The 9,824-nt window shown below is 40.5% G+C and overlaps 7 non-coding genes across 7 annotated transcripts; 2 read left to right on the forward strand and 5 right to left on the reverse strand.

Moving 5' to 3' along the window:
- Window positions 1-2,590: 2,590 nt before the first annotated feature.
- LOC130661582 (5S ribosomal RNA) lies at window positions 2,591-2,709 on the forward strand. Its single transcript, XR_008988760.1, has one exon. It is a non-coding gene; the product is annotated as a 5S ribosomal RNA (ribosomal RNA).
- Window positions 2,710-3,037: 328 nt separating this feature from the next.
- Window positions 3,038-3,202, reverse strand: LOC130659849 (U1 spliceosomal RNA). The gene has a single exon (XR_008987053.1). It is a non-coding gene; the product is annotated as a U1 spliceosomal RNA (small nuclear RNA).
- A 185-nt stretch (window positions 3,203-3,387) lies between these two features.
- Window positions 3,388-3,579, reverse strand: LOC130660898 (U2 spliceosomal RNA). Its single transcript, XR_008988094.1, has one exon. It is a non-coding gene; the product is annotated as a U2 spliceosomal RNA (small nuclear RNA).
- A 322-nt stretch (window positions 3,580-3,901) lies between these two features.
- On the reverse strand, window positions 3,902-3,974 carry Trnar-acg (transfer RNA arginine (anticodon ACG)). Its single transcript has one exon. It is a non-coding gene; the product is annotated as a tRNA-Arg (tRNA).
- A 4,467-nt stretch (window positions 3,975-8,441) lies between these two features.
- On the forward strand, window positions 8,442-8,560 carry LOC130661584 (5S ribosomal RNA). Its single transcript, XR_008988761.1, has one exon. It is a non-coding gene; the product is annotated as a 5S ribosomal RNA (ribosomal RNA).
- A 328-nt stretch (window positions 8,561-8,888) lies between these two features.
- LOC130659850 (U1 spliceosomal RNA) lies at window positions 8,889-9,053 on the reverse strand. Its single transcript, XR_008987054.1, has one exon. It is a non-coding gene; the product is annotated as a U1 spliceosomal RNA (small nuclear RNA).
- Window positions 9,054-9,238: 185 nt separating this feature from the next.
- On the reverse strand, window positions 9,239-9,430 carry LOC130660899 (U2 spliceosomal RNA). The gene has a single exon (XR_008988095.1). It is a non-coding gene; the product is annotated as a U2 spliceosomal RNA (small nuclear RNA).
- Window positions 9,431-9,824: the final 394 nt, after the last annotated feature.

The following is a 9,824-nucleotide window of genomic DNA, read 5'->3' on the forward strand; positions in this document are numbered from 1 at the left end:
CGTGCAGTTTGCTTTGTACGAGCCATATTTTAAGAAGTCGATGTAGTACGGATACACAAGACGGTCTAAAATGCACTATCGCGCCAAAGTTTTATTTCTCATATTGATTGACAGCTAAGGTTCAAAACAAACCATTTGATTGGTGCTAAGAAAGTAATTTCTGATTGGCTGCATAATGACATTACGCTCATTACTTTAACATTTTTATAAAATCTGTGTTTTTTGGCTACGGGAAAACGGCTGTATCTTCTGATACACAAAAGCTTTTGACTTTTTTTTTTTTTAGTAAGTAGCAGAAGGTTTGGCGAATTCCAACGATGCCAAATTTATTGCCTTACTGAAACATTAAGACCACGAATTTTTAAAAAAACTACAGTTTTACTTAAAAAAATGTACAAAATGTTCGGAACATTTTGTAATGACGCAACTCTATTGGTTAATTAGGGTGTTTCCACGAGCAGTAGGTAATTTTATGGCCTCTTTTTAAAGCTGTCTGAATTCTGTTAACTCAAACGTTGTTTTTGTACTCGTTCTGTACGCAACTATATCAATATGTCTGGACGCGGAAAAGGAGGTAAAGGATTGGGAAAAGGAGGTGCTAAACGTCACCGAAAAATTCTTCGTGATAACATTCAGGGAATCACAAAACCTGCTATTCGGCGTCTTGCTCGACGAGGTGGTGTCAAACGTATCTCTGGCCTTATCTATGAGGAAACCAGAGGTGTACTGAAGGTTTTCTTAGAGAATGTTATTCGTGATGCTGTAACCTACACAGAGCACGCTAAACGCAAGACCGTTACCGCTATGGATGTTGTTTATGCCTTAAAACGTCAAGGAAGAACTCTTTACGGATTCGGAGGTTAAGCGTTGTCATTGCTCAACAAAAACGGCTATTTTTATAGCCACAAATCTTTTAAAACATTACTTTGTGCACGCTTCCAAATTACACAATGTGTAAAGTCTTGTCACAGTTACATTTATTGCTATACGATACTATGTCATATATGACACAAAAAAAATTTAGAAATACTTTGTAGGGTTAATTTGCCTGGGAGTGTTTCCGTGAAAAGCTGGGTTAAGTTAAATGTAAGCAATAACATGGATCAATGTACTTGTCTTTTCTGCAAGTACAGCTAATAATACGTATGAAAAGTGAAGCTAATCCACACACACATGGGGAAGTATTTTAAATGTAGGCTAGTGTTCTTAAGCACATTATTTAGAAGTTTTATTAACTTCGGTTAACTTGTAGTGACGCCAAGTAAATGTTTTTTAAAGATGTGTGGTCTTAAAAAAGACCGTTTGTGTTTGGTAGACGTTGGTTTACTTGCTGCTTGTGTATTTTGTGACGGCTTTTGTTCCTTCACTGACTGCGTGTTTTGCAAGTTCTCCAGGCAAGAGAAGACGTACTGCGGTTTGAATTTCACGAGAAGAGATGGTCGACTTTTTGTTTTGAAGAGCCAAACGCGAAGCTTCGGAAGCAATGCGCTCAAAGATGTCGTTGACAAATGAGTTCATGATGCTCATAGCTTTGCTTGAAACTCCGACATCTGGGTGAACTTGTTTCAAAACATTGTAGATGTAAATAGCATAACTTTCCTTTCTCTTTCTCTTGCGTTTCTTTTCACCAGTTCCACCAATCTTTCCTCCTTTTTTGCCGGCTCTTTTTTCACCTTTCTTGGCTACTTTAGGTGCCTGTTTTCCTCCTTTAGCTGCTGCGTCAGACATGGTTAAAAATTTTTGCTACTTAACTTGTAAATAAGCATTAAACTGCAAGTCAAAACTTTTTGTTTATAAGTAAAAAAATCGGATCGAATTCGATCCGAAAACGCCGATACGCAATTTAATTGGTTAAAAAAAAAATCTTTTGTTTAATACTTAATTATGATTGGTTAAAAAAACATGATTTCGATCCTATTTTTATGATGAAAAAACGAGTAAAGTTTATTTCGTTAACACTTACGTTAAATATTCGTACGTTTTTGTATTAACTTACAAATCAAATCGCAGTTATGTCTGGACGTGGAAAAGGTGGAAAAGCTAAGGCTAAAGCCAAGACAAGATCCTCAAGAGCTGGACTTCAATTTCCAGTCGGTAGAGTGCATAGATTCCTTCGTAGAGGGCACTATGCTAACCGAATTGGATCTGGAGCACCAGTTTACTTAGCAGCCGTCTTGGAATATTTATCTGCTGAGATATTGGAGTTGGCTGGTAACGCAGCAAGAGACAACAAAAAAGCTAGGATTATTCCAAGACATTTACAATTGGCTGTTCGTAATGATGAAGAATTAAACAAACTTTTGAGCGGTGTAACCATTGCAGCTGGTGGTGTTTTGCCAAACATTCAAGCTGTCTTACTCCCAAAGAAGAACGACAAAGGACAGAAGAAGTAAACCGCTACACTCAGAAAACAACGGCTATTTTTATAGCCACACATCTTTAAAAAAACATTGTTTTTTTCACAAAACTATAACCTTAAAGTCTAATAGATAATCCATGCATACGCCTTGTCCTAAGTAACTCAAAGAAATTAAATAAAAAAATTTGATCACAACGTCAAAATAAATTGCACGTATTTGCACCTACTAATGTCTACGGCCATACCACGATGAACACACCCGTTCTCGTCTGATCACGGAAGTTAAGCATCGTCGGGCCGGGATAGTACTTGGATGGGGGACCGCCTGGGAACTCCCGGTGTCGTAGGCTTTTCATTTTCATTTGCTGTGATATATTTCTTGTTATAACAATTAAGGAACGTGGCGGTTGTTGAAAGTGTTTCCTATGACATTTTCCTACGACATTTTCAGGTGATAGTACGAGAAAAAAGAGCTTTCAAATGCATACAAACTCGATCTATTGCCGATCATCCAATAACCCTGACGGAATGGCAAATAAAATAAAATTCCGCCGCCTTCCGAGGACTTATATCGCAATCACGTTTCGTAACAGCCAAGCGAGGTTTTACCTTAGCGTTTAAGTCACCACCGACATTTGGCCGCGCAACTTTTCTAAGCTCATTCATTTTGACTTAAGGAGGGGGCGAGCGCGGACGCAGGCCCCCACTACCAGAAATTGTACGGTCGAGTTACTGACGTTTGCAGTAATCGCAGAGGTCAGCCCAAGCGTAGTGCAATGCAAGAGCCTCACTCTGGAAGAAAACCCTCATTGATCAGTCTTTACTTCCCCGTCAGGTAAGTATGAGTTGGAACTGCACCGTAGCATGAGGGTACCCTTCAAAGTTTGTTAATGCTTGTGGCTTGAGTGTGTTATAAACTGCCGTGTCGCGGGGCATAGGCTGTATTCTCCCCCAGTGTACGCGTTTTGTTCCCGCCGTAGACTATGCAGAGTGCCGTCGGAAAGAGGACTGCTATTATTCTTTTATTGCTTATGTGGGCCGCCATCGGTAATAGTGCAACACCAAGGCAACCCGTGGTCACGGCGTGAATGAATCCACCTCCATGACCCAAGGCCAAAAATCAGATTAATATACTGACCATTCAGAGAATGGCCTACCAGATATTAAACTGATAAGAACAGATACTACACTTGATCTTAGCCATTAGGCCGAGAAGCGATAAAGAACAAGCGTTGCCATGATAGGCATCGTCCACACACCGTAACTGCTTGTGGAGCATGTCACGTTACTGTAAAGCTTACAACTGTCACCGCGTACGGATGGACGGCGACATAGTAAAAATCACGGCTGTTGATTTAGCCGTAGGATGGAGAGCGACTGTAGCGAGTGGATGGTAACTTACATGAATGCTAACAAAGGCGACGATACTAAGTGCGTGATATTACTTTCCAATATGTCTGCGTACATTCCGTTTATCAACGCATTACGCCAGAACGTGCGCGCGCGTTACACAGTAGACCATGCAGCCGAAATGCGACAGTGCGACCCTGCCAGGAGTCGAACCTGGAATCCCCTGATTCGTAGTCAGATGCCTTATCCATTGGGCCACAGGGCCATGCTTATGACTTCGCCCCATCGTCATTTTGGCTTGCGCATTCGTTTTACTTACGACAGAATTCTTCGTGTTTGTAGCCATGAAAGAAAGGGACTTCTGTGAGTGAATTTTTTTACTGTGGTCTAATAAAAAAGTCGAAACGCAGTGCCCAATATATGAATTGCTCCTAATAGCCGGAAACAGGCCGTGTCGATGATGTAGGCCGACATACGCAACGCAAACCAAAGAACGCTTTATGAAAATCCTAACACGAGCGCGGAAGAAGCCCAAATTAACAGACTAGATGTAATGCTGAAGACCTCAAACTCCAGCAGCTTCTCTTGCAGACTATTGCGTCGTACTACAAATAAAAATTAACATGCTTTCGCATAGTCGCGGCACCCAAAACGGACATTATACGATGTACAGAAACACACATTTCTGTTTTCGCGCCAAATCAATTCCCGGGAGTGGTACTTTTACGTCCGCATACTTCGCACCGTCTTAAATTATATCTCATTTACACGGTAATGTTTAGTATACTTCTACTGTGATAACAAGCATCGTTTATCGTTGGATTGTTGTAAGAAAACATTAAAAATGAGTGAAGCAGCTTCTCCAAAGAAAATCGCACCCAAGAAGAAACCTGCTGCAAAGAAGACAGCTGATCACCCTAAATATGTGGACATGATCAAGGCTGCTATCGCTACCCTAAAGGAACGCGGTGGTTCATCTCGCCAAGCTATTACAAAATATATTCATGCAAATTACAAAGTTGCTGAAAACTCAGATCATCATCTGAAAATGGCTCTTAAACGAGGAGTAACATCAGGCGATTTGATTCAAACTAAAGGCACTGGTGCTTCTGGATCATTCAAGCTAGGTCAGGTAAAAAAAGAAAAACCTAAGAAAAAGGCCGCAGCAAAAAAGCCAACGGCAAAGAAGCCTACTGCAAAGAAAAGTACACCAAAAAAGAAGCCAGCAAAGAAGAGCACGCCAAAGAAAGCAGCAAAGAAGCCTGCCACAAAGAAAGCCTCGGCTAAGAAACCAGCAGCTAAGAAACCCACAAAGAAGCCTGTTGCTAAAAAACCTGCAGCAAAGAAGGTCAAAAAGACTCCCAAAAAGGCAGCAAAGAAGACCGCAAAAAAATAATTTGTGTGTATCTGGCTATTACATTAACAAACGGCTATTTTTATAGCCACACATTTACAAAAAAACATTATCTTGGTACAAAGTTAAACTTGTTTAAGTCACTTAAACAGTTAAAAAAGAGTAAATTTAAGATTAGATTCCCTAAGTTTAAGTATTTTCGTTTTTAAATTTCTTATTTTCTTGCTTTTACTTTTCTTGCCCTTCATATTTTTAACATTGTCAAACTTTATGTAGCATAAAATTTTTATGTAGCATAAAATTTAAACAGAAAGCAGGACAAAGTTTGATATAAAAAGCTAGCCGTAATATTTTTTATGGATGTGTGGCTATAAAAATAGCCGTTTTTTGTTTGGTAAGATGCTTAGGCACGTTCCCCACGAATTCTTCTTGCCAACTGGATGTCTTTAGGCATGATTGTAACTCGTTTTGCGTGAATGGCACACAAGTTAGTATCCTCGAACAAGCCAACAAGGTACGCTTCAGAAGCCTCTTGCAGAGCCATAACGGCTGTGCTCTGGAATCGCAGATCTGTTTTGAAGTCCTGAGCAATTTCTCGCACAAGACGCTGGAAAGGCAACTTGCGGATCAAGAGCTCGGTTGACTTCTGGTATCTTCTGATTTCTCTGAGAGCAACTGTACCAGGTCTGTAACGATGTGGTTTTTTCACTCCTCCAGTAGCTGGTGCGCTTTTCCTCGCAGCTTTAGTGGCGAGTTGTTTTCGTGGAGCCTTTCCTCCAGTAGATTTACGTGCAGTTTGCTTTGTACGAGCCATATTTTAAGAAGTCGATGTAGTACGGATACACAAGACGGTCTAAAATGCACTATCGCGCCAAAGTTTTATTTCTCATATTGATTGACAGCTAAGGTTCAAAACAAACCATTTGATTGGTGCTAAGAAAGTAATTTCTGATTGGCTGCATAATGACATTACGCTCATTACTTTAACATTTTTATAAAATCTGTGTTTTTTGGCTACGGGAAAACGGCTGTATCTTCTGATACACAAAAGCTTTTGACTTTTTTTTTTTTTAGTAAGTAGCAGAAGGTTTGGCGAATTCCAACGATGCCAAATTTATTGCCTTACTGAAACATTAAGACCACGAATTTTTAAAAAAACTACAGTTTTACTTAAAAAAATGTACAAAATGTTCGGAACATTTTGTAATGACGCAACTCTATTGGTTAATTAGGGTGTTTCCACGAGCAGTAGGTAATTTTATGGCCTCTTTTTAAAGCTGTCTGAATTCTGTTAACTCAAACGTTGTTTTTGTACTCGTTCTGTACGCAACTATATCAATATGTCTGGACGCGGAAAAGGAGGTAAAGGATTGGGAAAAGGAGGTGCTAAACGTCACCGAAAAATTCTTCGTGATAACATTCAGGGAATCACAAAACCTGCTATTCGGCGTCTTGCTCGACGAGGTGGTGTCAAACGTATCTCTGGCCTTATCTATGAGGAAACCAGAGGTGTACTGAAGGTTTTCTTAGAGAATGTTATTCGTGATGCTGTAACCTACACAGAGCACGCTAAACGCAAGACCGTTACCGCTATGGATGTTGTTTATGCCTTAAAACGTCAAGGAAGAACTCTTTACGGATTCGGAGGTTAAGCGTTGTCATTGCTCAACAAAAACGGCTATTTTTATAGCCCAAATCTTTTAAAACATTACTTTGTGCACGCTTCCAAATTACACAATGTGTAAAGTCTTGTCACAGTTACATTTATTGCTATACGATACTATGTCATATATGACACAAAAAAAATTTAGAAATACTTTGTAGGGTTAATTTGCCTGGGAGTGTTTCCGTGAAAAGCTGGGTTAAGTTAAATGTAAGCAATAACATGGATCAATGTACTTGTCTTTTCTGCAAGTACAGCTAATAATACGTATGAAAAGTGAAGCTAATCCACACACACATGGGGAAGTATTTTAAATGTAGGCTAGTGTTCTTAAGCACATTATTTAGAAGTTTTATTAACTTCGGTTAACTTGTAGTGACGCCAAGTAAATGTTTTTTTAAAGATGTGTGGTCTTAAAAAAGACCGTTTGTGTTTGGTAGACGTTGGTTTACTTGCTGCTTGTGTATTTTGTGACGGCTTTTGTTCCTTCACTGACTGCGTGTTTTGCAAGTTCTCCAGGCAAGAGAAGACGTACTGCGGTTTGAATTTCACGAGAAGAGATGGTCGACTTTTTGTTTTGAAGAGCCAAACGCGAAGCTTCGGAAGCAATGCGCTCAAAGATGTCGTTGACAAATGAGTTCATGATGCTCATAGCTTTGCTTGAAACTCCGACATCTGGGTGAACTTGTTTCAAAACATTGTAGATGTAAATAGCATAACTTTCCTTTCTCTTTCTCTTGCGTTTCTTTTCACCAGTTCCACCAATCTTTCCTCCTTTTTTGCCGGCTCTTTTTTCACCTTTCTTGGCTACTTTAGGTGCCTGTTTTCCTCCTTTAGCTGCTGCGTCAGACATGGTTAAAAATTTTTGCTACTTAACTTGTAAATAAGCATTAAACTGCAAGTCAAAACTTTTTGTTTATAAGTAAAAAAATCGGATCGAATTCGATCCGAAAACGCCGATACGCAATTTAATTGGTTAAAAAAAAAATCTTTTGTTTAATACTTAATTATGATTGGTTAAAAAAACATGATTTCGATCCTATTTTTATGATGAAAAAACGAGTAAAGTTTATTTCGTTAACACTTACGTTAAATATTCGTACGTTTTTGTATTAACTTACAAATCAAATCGCAGTTATGTCTGGACGTGGAAAAGGTGGAAAAGCTAAGGCTAAAGCCAAGACAAGATCCTCAAGAGCTGGACTTCAATTTCCAGTCGGTAGAGTGCATAGATTCCTTCGTAGAGGGCACTATGCTAACCGAATTGGATCTGGAGCACCAGTTTACTTAGCAGCCGTCTTGGAATATTTATCTGCTGAGATATTGGAGTTGGCTGGTAACGCAGCAAGAGACAACAAAAAAGCTAGGATTATTCCAAGACATTTACAATTGGCTGTTCGTAATGATGAAGAATTAAACAAACTTTTGAGCGGTGTAACCATTGCAGCTGGTGGTGTTTTGCCAAACATTCAAGCTGTCTTACTCCCAAAGAAGAACGACAAAGGACAGAAGAAGTAAACCGCTACACTCAGAAAACAACGGCTATTTTTATAGCCACACATCTTTAAAAAAACATTGTTTTTTTCACAAAACTATAACCTTAAAGTCTAATAGATAATCCATGCATACGCCTTGTCCTAAGTAACTCAAAGAAATTAAATAAAAAAATTTGATCACAACGTCAAAATAAATTGCACGTATTTGCACCTACTAATGTCTACGGCCATACCACGATGAACACACCCGTTCTCGTCTGATCACGGAAGTTAAGCATCGTCGGGCCGGGATAGTACTTGGATGGGGGACCGCCTGGGAACTCCCGGTGTCGTAGGCTTTTCATTTTCATTTGCTGTGATATATTTCTTGTTATAACAATTAAGGAACGTGGCGGTTGTTGAAAGTGTTTCCTATGACATTTTCCTACGACATTTTCAGGTGATAGTACGAGAAAAAAGAGCTTTCAAATGCATACAAACTCGATCTATTGCCGATCATCCAATAACCCTGACGGAATGGCAAATAAAATAAAATTCCGCCGCCTTCCGAGGACTTATATCGCAATCACGTTTCGTAACAGCCAAGCGAGGTTTTACCTTAGCGTTTAAGTCACCACCGACATTTGGCCGCGCAACTTTTCTAAGCTCATTCATTTTGACTTAAGGAGGGGGCGAGCGCGGACGCAGGCCCCCACTACCAGAAATTGTACGGTCGAGTTACTGACGTTTGCAGTAATCGCAGAGGTCAGCCCAAGCGTAGTGCAATGCAAGAGCCTCACTCTGGAAGAAAACCCTCATTGATCAGTCTTTACTTCCCCGTCAGGTAAGTATGAGTTGGAACTGCACCGTAGCATGAGGGTACCCTTCAAAGTTTGTTAATGCTTGTGGCTTGAGTGTGTTATAAACTGCCGTGTCGCGGGGCATAGGCTGTATTCTCCCCCAGTGTACGCGTTTTGTTCCCGCCGTAGACTATGCAGAGTGCCGTCGGAAAGAGGACTGCTATTATTCTTTTATTGCTTATGTGGGCCGCCATCGGTAATAGTGCAACACCAAGGCAACCCGTGGTCACGGCGTGAATGAATCCACCTCCATGACCCAAGGCCAAAAATCAGATTAATATACTGACCATTCAGAGAATGGCCTACCAGATATTAAACTGATAAGAACAGATACTACACTTGATCTTAGCCATTAGGCCGAGAAGCGATAAAGAACAAGCGTTGCCATGATAGGCATCGTCCACACACCGTAACTGCTTGTGGAGCATGTCACGTTACTGTAAAGCTTACAACTGTCACCGCGTACGGATGGACGGCGACATAGTAAAAATCACGGCTGTTGATTTAGCCGTAGGATGGAGAGCGACTGTAGCGAGTGGATGGTAACTTACATGAATGCTAACAAAGGCGACGATACTAAGTGCGTGATATTACTTTCCAATATGTCTGCGTACATTCCGTTTATCAACGCATTACGCCAGAACGTGCGCGCGCGTTACACAGTAGACCATGCAGCCGAAATGCGACAGTGCGACCCTGCCAGGAGTCGAACCTGGAATCCCCTGATTCGTAGTCAGATGCCTTATCCATTGGGCCACAGGGC

This window comes from Hydractinia symbiolongicarpus, chromosome 9 (assembly GCF_029227915.1).
Source record: "Hydractinia symbiolongicarpus strain clone_291-10 chromosome 9, HSymV2.1, whole genome shotgun sequence".
NCBI lineage: Eukaryota > Metazoa > Cnidaria > Hydrozoa > Anthoathecata > Hydractiniidae > Hydractinia > Hydractinia symbiolongicarpus.